The following is a 14,809-nucleotide window of genomic DNA, read 5'->3' as shown; positions in this document are numbered from 1 at the left end:
AGGAGTTATAAATTACAATGTCTACATAAAGTTTAGAGGTTTACCAATTCTTCGTTGATTGCCGATGTATTGAGCTTCTTGTTCTTCAACCTGTAACCTTTGAATTCTCCCTATGCTCTTGTGGGCAGATGCACTTCCTGGAAAACTAAAAATCAGATAATTTAAGTATGAAATAATTATATTAACCATTAAAAATCTATAAAAAAAATAAATCTAAGATATCAGTTTAGAAAAGAAATTACCAGTAGAATCTCAAGAGGCCTCGTTTTCTGTCCATATCCACACAGGCACTAAATATTTTACAGGCTTTCGGATGTTGCCTACACTACTTTTTGCAAGCATTGGTTTCATCTATTAATATAAGCAATGTAACAGATTCGTATAAATAGTAAAAACATGAAAGTGAACCAGAATGAATAAACAACTAACACATAAAAGAACAAACATGTTTACCACAAGAGAGAAGCATTAAAAACAATTAAGAAACATGATAAGTTGGTAATACTTCTTCAAATTGCAATTCGCTTTCTCTTTCTTTTGTTTTTTGGTAAGTCAATTACTAGCGGCTCCAAATCTGTTCTTCTCCAAATGTTTTGACCATCTAGGTCAAAGGAAGTTTGGCCACCACAATCAAAATTGAAAGATTCAGTATGTTGATATGCTTCACCGAAATCATCTGCATTATTGCTCTCGTCCTCTATTGGTTGTGACATCTCATATAGATCCCGAGGTTGTGTCTTAACAACAACATGCCAACCTTTATTGATGTTTTCAGTGGCATAAAACACTTGTGAAGCTTGAGTGGCCAGAATAAAAGGTTCGTTTGTTTTCAAAATACGATGGCAATTAATGCTAGTGAATCCATATTCATCTATTTTGGCTCCTTTCTCATTATCATGCACCTCGAACCATCTACATCGAAATAAAACCACTTGTTTTCCATCAAGATACTGCAGTTCAAGAATCTCTGTCAACACTCCATAATAGTCAACATAATTCTTGTCACTACATATATCACCGATAATACACACCCCAAAATTTTGTGTTCTACATCCGTTGTCACGAGCTTCAATCCGAAACCTATATCCATTGACAACATAACCACTGAAGCATGTAACATACATTGAAGGACCACGGCACAACGATAGCATCTCATCATTTTAAGTGTGTTGGTCATGCATTTTCATTTTGTCAACCTACAAATAAATTACAATGTAAATAACTCGAACAAATAATCTTGCTCAACAAAAAATAATTTATAACAATAGAATCACTTACTTGTTGTTTAAACCAACCAATAAAATTACTATTCCATTCGTCATCTGATAGTTGTGGTGTAATATTTTTCTGATTTTTAGAGTACTCTCTGCGTTACAACATTAGTGAGAAATGCATGTATGTAAAAAGAAAAGAGAAATAGTTGTTTAGAGATATTTGAGCTCACTCGAGGAAAGGTTGTACTTCATCGCAATTCTTTAAAATATAGATATGAGCTTTCTCCCATGCATCATCATCAAGAATACGACTTATACCAGCTCTTAATGCTCGTGCACATTGAAAAAATATGGATATTTCACCTTTATATTTATGAAAGCCACTGTCATAGTTTCGTTCAAGTCTACTGAATTTTGTCTCAATGTCTTTCAAATATCTTGAGCAAAGAGTCATACACTCTTTTGCTATATATCCCTCTGCTATTGAGCCTTTCGGACGAGCCATGTTTTGAATCAATTTTTTTAACTCATACAACATACGCTCAATAAGGTACATCCATCGATATTGGACAGGTCAACCAATTATAGCCTCCTTAACCAAATGAACAGGCAAATGCACCATCACATCAAAAAACGAAGGGAGAAAAACTTGTTCCAACTTGCAAAGAGTAATCGGAATTCGGGATTCAATCTTTTGTAACTCATCTACCTTCAATGTTTTAGCACCCAAACTAGTAAAGGACAAAGACAACTCAATAAGTGGTTCACAAACTGCTTTAGGGAGGAGGCCACGTATCCCAAGAGGAAGTAGATGTGGTAAAAGGACATGAAAATCATGACTTTTCAAACCTAAGATTTTATGTTCTTTCATGTTAACACTTTGAGAAACATTAGATGAAAACCCATATGAAACTCTTAATTGCTTAAAAAATAAGCAAAACAAGTGCTTCTCCTCTGTAGATAAAGTATAGGATGCAATGGGCAACTCAAGTTTATCCCCATTACGTATTGGATGCAAATCTGGTCTAATTTTCAGAGCTTCTAAATCAAGACGAGCTTGGACATTATCGTCTTCCCCTTCGTATTTATAATTGTCTTGACTATATTTTCACATATATTCTTTTTAATATGCATCACATCCATATTGTGTCTTAACAAAAGCGAACTCCAATACGGAAGTTCAAAGAAAATACTTTTCTTATTCCAATTCACCTCTGTTTTTATGTGATATTTTCATCTTTCTTTTAACATCTTTAGTCAAGATGTTTCCTTTAAGGTCATTCACTTGAGCAAGCACATCACCACCTGAAAGTGAAAGTGGTGGTGGTCTTACCTCTTTAGTTCCATCAAACAAACTTTTATTTTTCTCCATTTGTGGTGGCTATGAAGATAACGTCGATGACCCATATAACATTGTTTTTTACCATTAGCTAACCTCATAGAACAAGTGTCTTTGTTACAACAAGGACATGTCGTCTTACCTTTGGTACTCCAACCAGACAGGTTCCCATATGCAGGAAAATCATTGATTGTCCACAATAAAGATACATGCAATTTAAAATTTTGGCGAGTTGAAGCATCAAAAGTTTCAATGCCTAGTTCCCACAACACCTTCAACTCTTCTATCAAAGCTTTAAGATAGACATCAATAGCATCTCCCGGACCCTCAGGACCTGGTATGAGACTTGAAAGAATAAAATTATATTCTTTCATGCACATCTATGCAGGCAAATAGTATGGAATGAGTATTACTGGCCAAATGTTGTATGATTTTTTTGAATGAGTACACGGTTGGAAACCATCACTAGCAAGACCAAGTCGTACATTTCGAGGTTCAATGGAAAATTCTTTATGCAGATCATCGAACGACTTCCATGCCATAGAATCAGTTGGATGTCTCATCAGTCCATCATCTACTCTTTTTTCATTATGCCATCTCATAAAAGAAACAGTCTTTTTAGACATGAATAACCTTTGAAGCCTTGGCTTTAAAGGAAAGTAACGCAAGGTCTTCACTGCTAATTTCTTACCATTGTCTCGAACTTTGGTTTCCTCAGTATGACTATGTTCTTTCCATCTAGAAGCACCACATATTTTGCACATGTTAGACTCGTCTTCTTCCTTTCAATACATCATACAATCATTTATACACACATCTATTTTTTGATAAGCGAGACCAATATCTTTAATAATTTTTTTTGAATCATAATAAGAATCTGGAAAATTTGAACCGATTGGGAGTATTTGTTTCAACAGTTGTAGCAACATATCAAATGATTCATTACTCCATCGACCAATGCTCTTAATGTGTAATGACCCGAATTCTTATTTTGAATGAAGTATTAATTAAGAGATAATTAAAGAGTTGTTAATTAAGTATTATTAACGAATTGATAATTTGGGATTAATCTGTTGGATCCACTGAATTTTAAATGGATAACCCGATCTACTTCCGATTACGTTATCTCGAGAAATCCAACCAAACGAATGAGATTCTGACACGTGGCAGATAAGATTGATTCGGATTTCTGAACTAGTCCGGATTCAGCCTATAAATGGAAGTTGATTTCTTTTGTTTCCTACACCGCTTCTTTCAGAGAGAGTTCTAGCCTTATACCTTAGGTTTTCTAGCTAGTTTCTAGGGCACTTTGGTGTCGGAAAGTTTCGGAGCTAGTGTCGACTCAAGTGGGGGTCGGTGAACTGAGATCGAGACATCATCAGCGGGCTGACGACGGACGCATGTATAATCCTAAAGCCTTTAGGAAGAACTTTATAGCATGTTTGGTAATTCAGAATCTGGTTTGATAGTGATTTCATATTGTTGGTATTGTCTAGGTTAAGAGCTTTCTGTCAGATTGATTTAGTGAGGTACGTGATGTATTGACTGAGATATCCAAGCGTAGTATACACACTTATATGCTTCAAACTTATGTGTTGCATTATACATGTTTTACTGCTTTGGCATATTATGAATGACATCATGTTGAGCCTGATATCTTTTGAGATATACCTCGTTTATTGGGGCCGCTCAGCCCTATTCTGTATTGTGGACGATGGGGCATCGAGAGCTATAGTGTCCGACGGGACCCGTGGGCTCTGATGACCTGGACATTGTAGGTCCACGTCTTGATGATGAGTGTGGGAGCCAAAACATGCCTAGGACAGATCAGAGACTACACCCTCAGGCGCCTCTAGACTGAGCATGAGATTCTTGACTTGATCCTTGATATCCGAGCATATTGCATTTCGCATGCATCATATCAGTTTGTATACTCGTACATTCTCGTATTGGGCGATTGTCGTTCGCGTCCTTGTTTTCATCTTGGGCACCCCATTCCACGGGACAGGTCTTAGGTTGGACGATTCGGAAAACCAGGGCAGTGGCTAGAGCAGTTGGGTTTTCGGTGGTGATCCAGTGGAGGTTTTATGTGGTTCATCGTTTTATTGTTTAGAATTATGTTTTCGATATGGTTGTATTAATGTTTAAGAGTGCTGTTGTTGTTCTGTTTCGTTTGGGTGGTAAGATGATTAAGTTATTTGGTTTCCGCTGTTTAATTGTTGTTATTAAGTTTATTGTTGCATGTTTATTAGTCCGTTTAGTAGTGTCTCTGGTAAGGGCGCTACATAATGTGTAATAGCTTGACAAGCACTGATAATTTTGTGGTGTCACAACCTGGATAAGTTGGTTGCTCAGAGTCCTTTAACAATCTTTAAAATGTCTTTGCTTCATCATTCGGTTCCTCTCCATGTTTATTCTCACTTGATGAACCAATTTCCGATCCACTTTTATAAAAACCATCCATGTTAGGATACAAATCCCTTAAGATTTCATCACAATCACTTCCTTCCGATTCTTCATCATCAGATGAAGACTCAGCAAGCCTTTCACCATGGTGATACCAAGTTGTATAATTTGGCATTATTCGGTTCACATTTAGATGCATTTCAACCACTTCACGAGATCCATAATAAGTGTTATTACACTTGACACATGGACACCGAATACTATTCTCTTCACTTGTCTTCTTGAAAGCATAATTCAAAAATTGTTCAACTTCAACCTTGTATTTTTCATTGAATCGATCATTGAAAAAACTCATCCATTCCTTACTAGGAGCCATTTTCCTTTTACGAGTATGAATTCTTGCTCAAAAGAATCTGCAACAAATTTGTAGGCAACACAACAAAAAGATATGTTTTGTGATGCTAAAAAATGCTATCATATTTTATAATAAGCTAAACAATTATGTTATCACATTTAATAATAAAAAAAATTATCCATGAACCACACTCTATGATTTATTAATCTCATCAAATGTTGAAAATTTTTTATTATAACAATGATATAGTGTGTTGATTATTCTCATTCCTTAACTTCAAGCATAGAATCATGTATAGTCCAATTAGAACACATTATAAAAGTCAATATTTTTAATAAAAAGTGTGATAATTAATGTGCTTGTCGGCCATGTGGTGAGGATTAAAATACAATTCATTGTAACCAATTTTCAATGGTTTTATTTATAAGTGTGGGAACAATCAATTCCTAAGCTATTTATTAAAAAGACAATACAGGAGCAAAAGCAGAGCCTTATGTTTCAAATTTTGAATAATAATAAAAAAGAGGGTGGTCTACTGGACTGAGAGGTGATTACAAAGATAGGGAACGTGATTGGGTGAAATTCTGGAGGTGGTGACACTAGCTACTTGTTGCACAGCCTCTTCGATTAAAGAGGAAATAAAGAAACCTAACAGCTGATCTTGCTGCTCCCAAAGCAAAAATTCTGGATTCATGGTATTTTCAACTCAAATGTGTTAATCTAATTTGGCATCTTTATCTAAAATTAGCTAAATGTAATATAATAGTGATCTTCTTTGAGCATTAAAACAAGAGAAACGAAAAAATAAAGTAAATTTAAGATTCAGAATGAGCGCAAACCTCTCTTGGAGAAACGCGATCGCGGAGTTCAAATCGAACTTTGACTGGGAGAGGTAAGTTTGCAAGTCTTCCACAAACGCCGTCGCCGGGATTCCCCTTCTCTCAGTCGCACCGAGAATGAAAGAGCACCGAGAATGAGAGATAAGCTATGGGTAATCCGCCTGGAACAACAATAGACGAAATAAAAGTCGAAGTTTACATGGATTGAAGGTGAGATATATAATTTTATTTTGGGGTAAAAGAATTTTTATTTTTTTAATAATGAAAAAAATATATATATATATGTTGGGGTATTTGGTGGGAAATAATGGCGCCTAAAATCTGTAGGCAATTATGAGAGGGATTTTTTTTATTCACATAATGACGGGATTAGTTATTTATAGCTACGAAATTAAGAATTCGTCACTAATAATTTAACTCTTTAACAATAATTTTTTTACCCTCATAAAAACTTCAAAAATTATGTTTTTAGTGACCCATTTTTGACACTCTCATTAAATTTTTGTCATTATAAATCAATTTTCTTGTAGTGTATCTCACCCCGGGAAAGTGGATTCTTTCGCCTCTCTTAACACTTGAACCTAGGACCTCCAAACTTAAGTATTTAGATTCTTAAAGTGTTGGAACCCAACTGGTACCAACATTTTAAGAATCTAGGAATTGAAGCATAGAGGTTCTGGGTTCAAGTGTTGAGGAAGGTGAAAGAAACCACTATCCAGAGATGCGATATTCTATGAGTGACAGTACATTAACATGGGCTACTGCTCATGCTGGACCATCATAACGACCCATGACCACTAGTGCTGCATGGGTATGGGCTAAAGCTCATGTTGGTTCAGCCTAACAGCCCATGATCGTTACACTAATATTTATTAATTTTAATAAATAATTACATAAAATAACACTTCGTGCATCATACGAGCTTAGAACAATATACTTGATTAATTTAATTTTAAATAATTAGATTTTAACAAAGAAATCCTTATTTTAGCGAGTTAAAAAATTTTAAAATCTTTATCGTTATATTAAATAAAAATTAAATTTGTATTATAAAAAATAAATAAATTCAGTACATCAATAACAAAATTATGTATGAAAGATTTTGAAACATTTGATCAGTAATTATAATTTCTTTAATTTTAAAAATAATATATTAATTAAATATTTTAATTATTAATTTGAATTAATTTTACATCTTGAGATGACATTTTTCTTAAATGTGTTTGATAGCCCTGTAAGTCTAATCTAACCCAGACTCAAGAGAATACGACCCGATCGACGTCACAACCCATTAGATAAGACATGGGTCATATTAAATGCATTTAAAACTTGAGTAGGTGCCCATTAAATCATTTGAAGTTCAACTCGTGACCCACTACTCAGGGAGGGACAGATCACGTTAGGTCCAGAGCATCCGAGCATGTTTTTGTGGATCATCCAAATTATGGAAGCACTAACTCGAAGGTGATAGAGCTCTCACCGACAACGCAAAATAGACCTGATCACTACGGATCGGGAGTAATTCCTCGATGAAGAGCTAATCAAGAAGTTTAGTTCGGGATAATCTAACAACCAACCCGAACTCAAACAAATATGGAGGTGAATAAAGTTTTATCTATATAAAACTCTATGATAGATCTTCTATGATAAGGAAATAATCCCGAGAAAGTCGGAATATATCATTCAAATACATAAATTACCAAAGATAAGATAAGACCATCCCTAATATGATATTCAGATGAATTTGTCATACTAGAATTATTAGCATACAAGTTAACGAGTTTCAACTCCAAGAATAACAGTTACTCTCTGTGTTTTAAGGCATTCATTCATTATTTTACACAAGAACCATTATATTCTCTCTCTTAAGTTTACTCTCTGTACATACTTAAGGATCAGAGGGACTATACCGAAAACAATCCCGGTACCCCCTAACGTTTGTTAATCTGTGCAGGATTCAGTTCGGACATATCCGGGTTTTTCATCTCCTAACCCAGACGTCTCTACTCGGATAATAGTAAAACTATAAGGAACATGAAAGTATTTGGCTCTCCAGACCGAACCCGAAGTACATGAAATTTTAGACTTAATCAATTGACGCCGTATGTGGGAAATTGAAGAAACAAGATGTCGAACCCGTTAAATCGGATTACGTATAAGCCATGCATAATTTCTAATATTTTAAATTAAAAATGATTTCTTTATTATTTAAGGCATTTTACAGTTGTTTGGTCATGATTATTCATTTTTAATCGCATAAGTATAGTTTTATCTTTTTAGTTAAATAAGCGAGGCCGGACCGGAGTTGGGGTTTTAAGTTAAAAATTTTTTGATAAGAAAACATTCCTAGAACTTATTTAAGATAAATAATAATTTATTTTAATGTAAAAAAAGGTTTAAGGATTTATTTAATTAATTTGAGATAAGTAGTAAATAAGTTCTTTTATGTCCAATAATTAATTTAAAAGCCTAAATTAAAATATGTGACCAATTGAGATAAGTTAATCTAGACTTATTTTAATTAAGAAATTTCAATTTAACATGTTAGTAATTTAATTTATAGATTTAGTCATGCATGCAAGATAATGTTATTTTTTAATTAATTAATTAATTCACTAAACTATTTAATGGGTAGATAAAACTCTAAAGAATTAAAATACAAGATTTAAGAAATATTTTCCCTTCCATTTTATTATAATTTTCGGCCATTTCATTTTGTAGGAATTAAATTTGTTAACTCACAATTTTGGGTATCTTTCTTTATCCCTTCTTGGCATAGATAATTCCTTCAACTTTAAATCTTCAATAATTAATAATTAAGCAATTTTTCTACCTCATTTAACTAGATAAAAATCGGACATCCCCACTTTAAAAGATTTAAATTTTTGACAACTCATTTCCTTTGATTCTTTCCTAATCCTTTTCTTATTAGATAATCCTTTAAATTTTATTCACCACTAATTAACATTTAAGCAATATTTCTACCTTGTTTATCTAGCAATATTCCATCCCCATTTACCACAAAAAATTCGGTCATCCCTTCCTTGAAAAGATTTAAATTGGTTTGACAACTCATTCCTTGTTATCTTTCTTAATCTTTTCTAGGTAGATAATTTCCCCCACTTTTAAATCACCAACAATTAAATAATTAAGCAATTTTCTCCTTGTTCCTAGACCAAAAATTCGACCATGTGCACCCTTAATTATCCCTACAAAATCTTTTGATATCAAATCATTCCTTATCTCACAACCTAGGAAGATAGCAACATTCATTTCTCCCTTTTATCTTGCAAACTTTCCTCTCATTCCTAGCCATTCTTTCCCTCTCCATTTTCAAAAATTCAGAGCATTTTCAGTAGAGAAAAATCGAGAATAGCTAGGGAGAAAACAAGAAAGAAAAACAAGAAGCAAAGCAACTCCGTCTCCTCCGTGCCGTGTTGTCGTAATCAATTTCTTTTCATTTCAAACAAATCCAAGGCATGTTTATACCATTCTTTTACTCTTCAATCAACTCATATTATTATTTTAAAACATTTCATGTGCATAATTTAAAAGGAAAAAACCGAAATTATGTCAAGCCATTTCGAAAATGTAGTGCAGAATTTTTGGCTTCACCCTATGCCCTCACGGTTTGGTTGTTTTTGTTGATTTGCAGGTTGGTTCGACTCCTAGGCTCCCAAGGCTGCACCTAAGAACGTGCTAGGGTGTGCCAAGACCATGTTGGTCCATTAGTTAAAGCCCCATGCATGTTGGAATTGAGAAATGACAGCGACACCCCCCTCTAGTGTCATATTGAGTTTCGATTTTCAGTTTGCTGTCAAGGGTGATGTTTCTGATCTTGGCTGCCTTAGGGGCTATAGCCATGGTTAGAACATCTCCTTGTTATGTATAAGACGAGACCAAGTCGGCTTTTCAAGGCTTGGTCCATGGTTGCATCGGTTTTCAAATAAAATAAGAACAGCCCCTTCGATCTCCTTCATTTTCTGCACGTGTAATTTCGGCTTTATGGTGTTGGTGTGGATCTTGGCTGGCTCTTGGCCCTTAGCCATGGTTCACACCATACCTCTTGATGTATAGATCATGCCATGGTCAATCAAATGACTACAGGAATGGTCCGTGACAGCAAGAACAAGCGAGACACCCCACGCGTGCATATGCGTTCTCGGGTGGGAGCTTCGAGTGGTTGCTGGTGGTGTTCTAATTGTGGCTTGCCTAGGGCCCTTAGCCATGGTTCAAACCACACCTTGGGATATTGGTAAGAGACTCTGGTCAGTGGTTCAAGCCCCAATAGTCCCAAAAACGACGCAAGGAAACGCACCAACAGCTGCTGTATTTTTTACAGCAACTGTACCTGCGGTTCAGAGGTGTGTTTCGAGTTCTTGGTTGGCTTTTAGCCTATGGCCTTGGACTGGACAGTACCTTATTGAGTTAGAAAGGTCATGTTTTTGGCCGTTCGTGACTTGGTTAAGTTTAGAGGTCGTACGGGAATTTACGGTGCAATGTACCAAAGTGACTCTCGAAAGAGCGTTTCATGTTTTGGCCTCCATTCACCAAAATTTCGACTTGTACAACTTCAGGAGCATTATTTCATCATTTTAGGTGTAATTTATTCATGACTAAATGATGGTTTGGTGTTGGTTCGGGTTGACACAGAGTCATGGTTAAATACTAAGTCGTTGAGTATAATTGTCTCGTTTTTGGGTTCAATTACGAAGTTTTGGTCAAGTTAAATCATTTTCATATTTTTCATGTTAGAATTAGGGCGCAGCGAGCCTGGAAACGATCCAACCCATTTGGTAAATTAATACAAGATGTTTAATTATATTATTTAATTATATTACGTGCATAAAAAAATATAAAATACTCATTTTTGAGATCTATGCGATATTGCTTGTGGCCACCTCACTATCATGAGATTGCAGCTTATCATGGGATTATTGCCTCACCCGGTAGTCACTAACCGGTTCATGTTCATTTATTGGTACGGATATCAAGTCCGAGGGCTGTGATGATCTCTACCGCCTAGTATACTGTGGTCTAGTCTGATCAGGCGATTCAGTTCAGTTCATGGGCCACTTGCGTAGAACATAATCTCAACAGAAAATTATTACATGCTATTTCATGACAGGGCTCTACATAGCAAACATTTCACTTACAATTTTCAGTTCAGTTATGCACGTATTTATAATTCTTCATGACACGATTTTCATGATACGCTTTATGACACGATATTTCCACGTTATATTTTACGACATGATATCTTTACATGGCATGAAATTTTATTATATATGTATTTGTTATTTACGATATATGCATGCTTAGTCTTTAGACTCACTAGACTTGATTGTTGTAGGTACTGATGAGGTCGGGACCGAGGGCGGGGACCAGTGAGCTTTCGTGGGTCGGCAGTAGTAGGAACCCGAGGACCTCATTTTCAGCACTTACTATTTTTATTCCAAACTCAGTTTTTATTTTGTCGAATTATTTTAAGTTGTTATTATTAAAACATTATTTACTTCCGCTGCTACTTTAAACATTGGATCTTTTTATCAGTATATTTTATGAATGAGACATTTTATTTATTTAAAGAGAAAATTTTAAATTTTTTCGCAAATTTTCAAGTACGAAATACGGGCCTCTACAGTTTGTATCAGAGCCTATGTTCTTGTAAAGGGTTGTACTACTACTGACCTCGAGAAGCTCACGAAGTCACGTCTTCGGTCTGTAAGTTTTACATTTACGCATTTTGTTTAAAGAATGAAATATTTTAACAGCATGTTTTCATGAAATGTTTTACGTCAAGATTTTAATTATGCAGTATATATTTAAATTTAAAGAAATAATGGAGATTATGCATGTTAGTTACGTATGGATTATGTATGGAACAGTATGCCTCCTAGACGTATCCTTGAGCGCGCGAGAGATGATGAGCCTCGTCACGAGGACTGTGAGAATCAGAGGCAGGAGAGGAATGGACTTCCACCCCCTCCACCAGACATAAATGCCCAGATGCTAGCTTGGATGACTCAGTTCTTCGCACAGTTTGCAGGGAACAATGCTGTGGCAGCGAGGTCGACAGGGCCCGAGGCTACTTATGAGAGGTTTATGAAGATACGTCCGAAGGAATTTTCAGGGACGGCAGATCCTATGATTGCCGAGGGCTGGATCAAGTTCCTCGAGGTTATCTTTGAGTTTATGGAGCTTGGGGATGCTGACAGAGTTCGTTGCGCCACCTATTTATTCGGAGGAGATGACCGCTTATGGTGGGAAGAAGCATCAATAGGCCTGAACTTGGCTACTTTGAGCTGGACGCGCTTCACGGAGGTATTTTACTCCAAATATATTACTGACGAAGTGCGTTCTAGATTGACCAAGGAGTTCATGACCCTGAGGCAGTGAGATCTGACGGTTACGGAGTTCATCCGTAAGTTTGAGAGGGGCTGCCATTTTGTGCCCCTGATTGCGAATGATGTGAGTGCCAAGCTGAGGCACTTTCTAGATGGACTACGGCCGGTCTTGCGCTGTTATGTTAGGGTGGCTGGCCCTACTACCTTTGAAGTTGCTGTTTCCAGAGCTTTTGCTGCAGAGCAAGATCAGATTGACATTGAGAGGGATCGCCAGGGTAAGCGACCAGTTCCAGTACCACACAGCCCTCCTCCTCAGCAGCAGCAGCATAAGAGGCCTCATCACGGCCCGCCCAGAAACAGAGGACCGCAGCAGCGGCAGCAGGGACGCGCAGACCCGATGACCTTTGATCACCCAGTCGGTCCCAAGTGCACACGCCGCCATCCTGGAGCATGTATGTATGGCTCGGGGAAGTGTTATAAGTGTGGTAGCCCAAACCACTTGCTGCAGCAGTTCTCTCGGAAGAATCTGCCTACCCAAGGCAGAGTTTTTGCCCTTCATGCGGCAGAGACGAACCCGGAGATCATGCTTATGAAAAGTAACTTAACGCTTTAAGTTAATAATTAGATTTCAATGTTTTGGGAATTGGGATTAATATTTTGAACTTAGAATTTCGTCAGGATTGCATGCTCTACTCGGTATTATTTTTGAGAATTTAAGTTAGAAAAACTTTGGTCTTTACATGTCTATAAGTTAGTACTTGTGATTATTGGGTTCAGCTTGATGTTCCAACCTTTCAGGGAGAATTTTTGTAGCTGGCTCAGCTATGAAAGCCTTGATAGATTCAGGGGCTACTCACTCGTTTATTTCGAAGGTCTTTGCTAATTTTCTCAAAGTCAAAACCATTGGGCTAGATGTAGCCTATTCAGTAGTATTGCCTTCTGGTGAAGAGATGGCAGTGTTGTGACTTTGATTGTTGCACTCCCAATAGCAGGTTGTCCGCAAGTAGTATAATTCGGTGAATCCGATATCATATCCACAGGGAAGCTACGGTAATTACAAGTCCACTACAATGTCTTTTTGTTTTTGTTTTTGTTTATGTTTTTCTTTTAATTGTTTGAATCTTTAATTGGTAATTTTTAATTGTTCAAATTTTAATTTAAGTAGTTGAGATTAGAGGATCCACTCTTGATATTTTAATAAAGTTAACATTAATGAACATTATTAAAATCCACTTAATAAAATGGTTCCAATATATTAAATAATCATATTTATATTATGTTGTATACTATTTTCTTTTAAGTATAAAATATGTAAGGTCCAGGAATTTAATTCGCGTAACCTAAGCGCATGCAATCTAGGATTTTTATTTTTTTAAAATATGTGCTTAATTATTTTTATGCATTTTGTGCATAATTCATGCATGATAAGATGTATTTCATGAATTTTTATCAGTTCATGCATTAGGATTTCTAGATGCATTTCACGCTCGAACGAGGAACGGAGACCGGAGAAGTTTCAGGAAAATTATTTTATCACACGATTTATTTTTATAAATTAAGTTAAAGCATTTTTAAGTGTATTTTTCAAAAATGAGAATTTTTGGGTATTTTTACCCGCATGATTTTTATTTTTATCGGTGCGCAAATTTTATCGAATCGGGGGACTTTTTAAGGGTTCGGCTAATATTTTCGAAACCTTTTAAACACGAAATATTTTTCGAAAGTGTGACTGGATTTAATGGGCCTACTTTTAAGCTCGTTGGGCTTAAAATATTTTTTTAACCTTTAATTATCAAATTTAGGCCCATTAATTGATTATTAACTATTTAAAATTATATATTAAGCCCCTAACCTAACCCTAATCACTTTACCAGCCGACACCCTCATTCAACACTCCCTGCCATCGGTTTCAGAAAACAGCAGCTGAAGGCCACGTTCTTTTGGCTTGTTGTGGCAAAGAAAAAAAAAACTATCCGGGTCCTTCCACTTCATCCTTGCACTCCAATCTTCTTAAGGCACGTTTTGCACCATTTTTTTCTGCATCATAACCGTGTACCTTACTGATGATGTTGTTCATGCATAAAATGTTTCGATCTAAACACTTCCATGTAAGAACTTTTCGTTTTTCGCTTGTGTGTCTCGTTTCTATGTGTGACTCACGGCTTTTCTGAACCTGGTGCAAGGGGCTGCGATCCTGGTGTGTCTAGGGGCTGCTGGTAGTGTCAAAAGGTTGGATCAGGGTTTAGTGTGGTTGTGGGATGCTGCAAGGGAAGGGCTGAGTCGAGGGTTCTCCTTGAGGGGGGGGGGGG

At 36.2% G+C, this 14,809-nt stretch overlaps 1 long non-coding RNA gene across 1 annotated transcript; it reads right to left on the bottom strand.

Moving 5' to 3' along the window:
• Nucleotides 1-1,023: 1,023 nt before the first annotated feature.
• Nucleotides 1,024-1,535, bottom strand: LOC140972407 (uncharacterized). The gene is made up of 3 exons (XR_012174508.1): nucleotides 1,445-1,535; nucleotides 1,279-1,366; nucleotides 1,024-1,196 (listed from the first exon to the last, which is right to left on the bottom strand). It is a non-coding gene; the product is annotated as an uncharacterized lncRNA (long non-coding RNA).
• Between the last annotated feature and the right edge of the window lie 13,274 nt (nucleotides 1,536-14,809).

Source organism: Primulina huaijiensis, chromosome 3, assembly GCF_012295235.1.
Source record: "Primulina huaijiensis isolate GDHJ02 chromosome 3, ASM1229523v2, whole genome shotgun sequence".
Lineage (NCBI taxonomy): Eukaryota > Viridiplantae > Streptophyta > Magnoliopsida > Lamiales > Gesneriaceae > Primulina > Primulina huaijiensis.
This window is presented reverse-complemented; position numbering and strand designations above follow the sequence as displayed.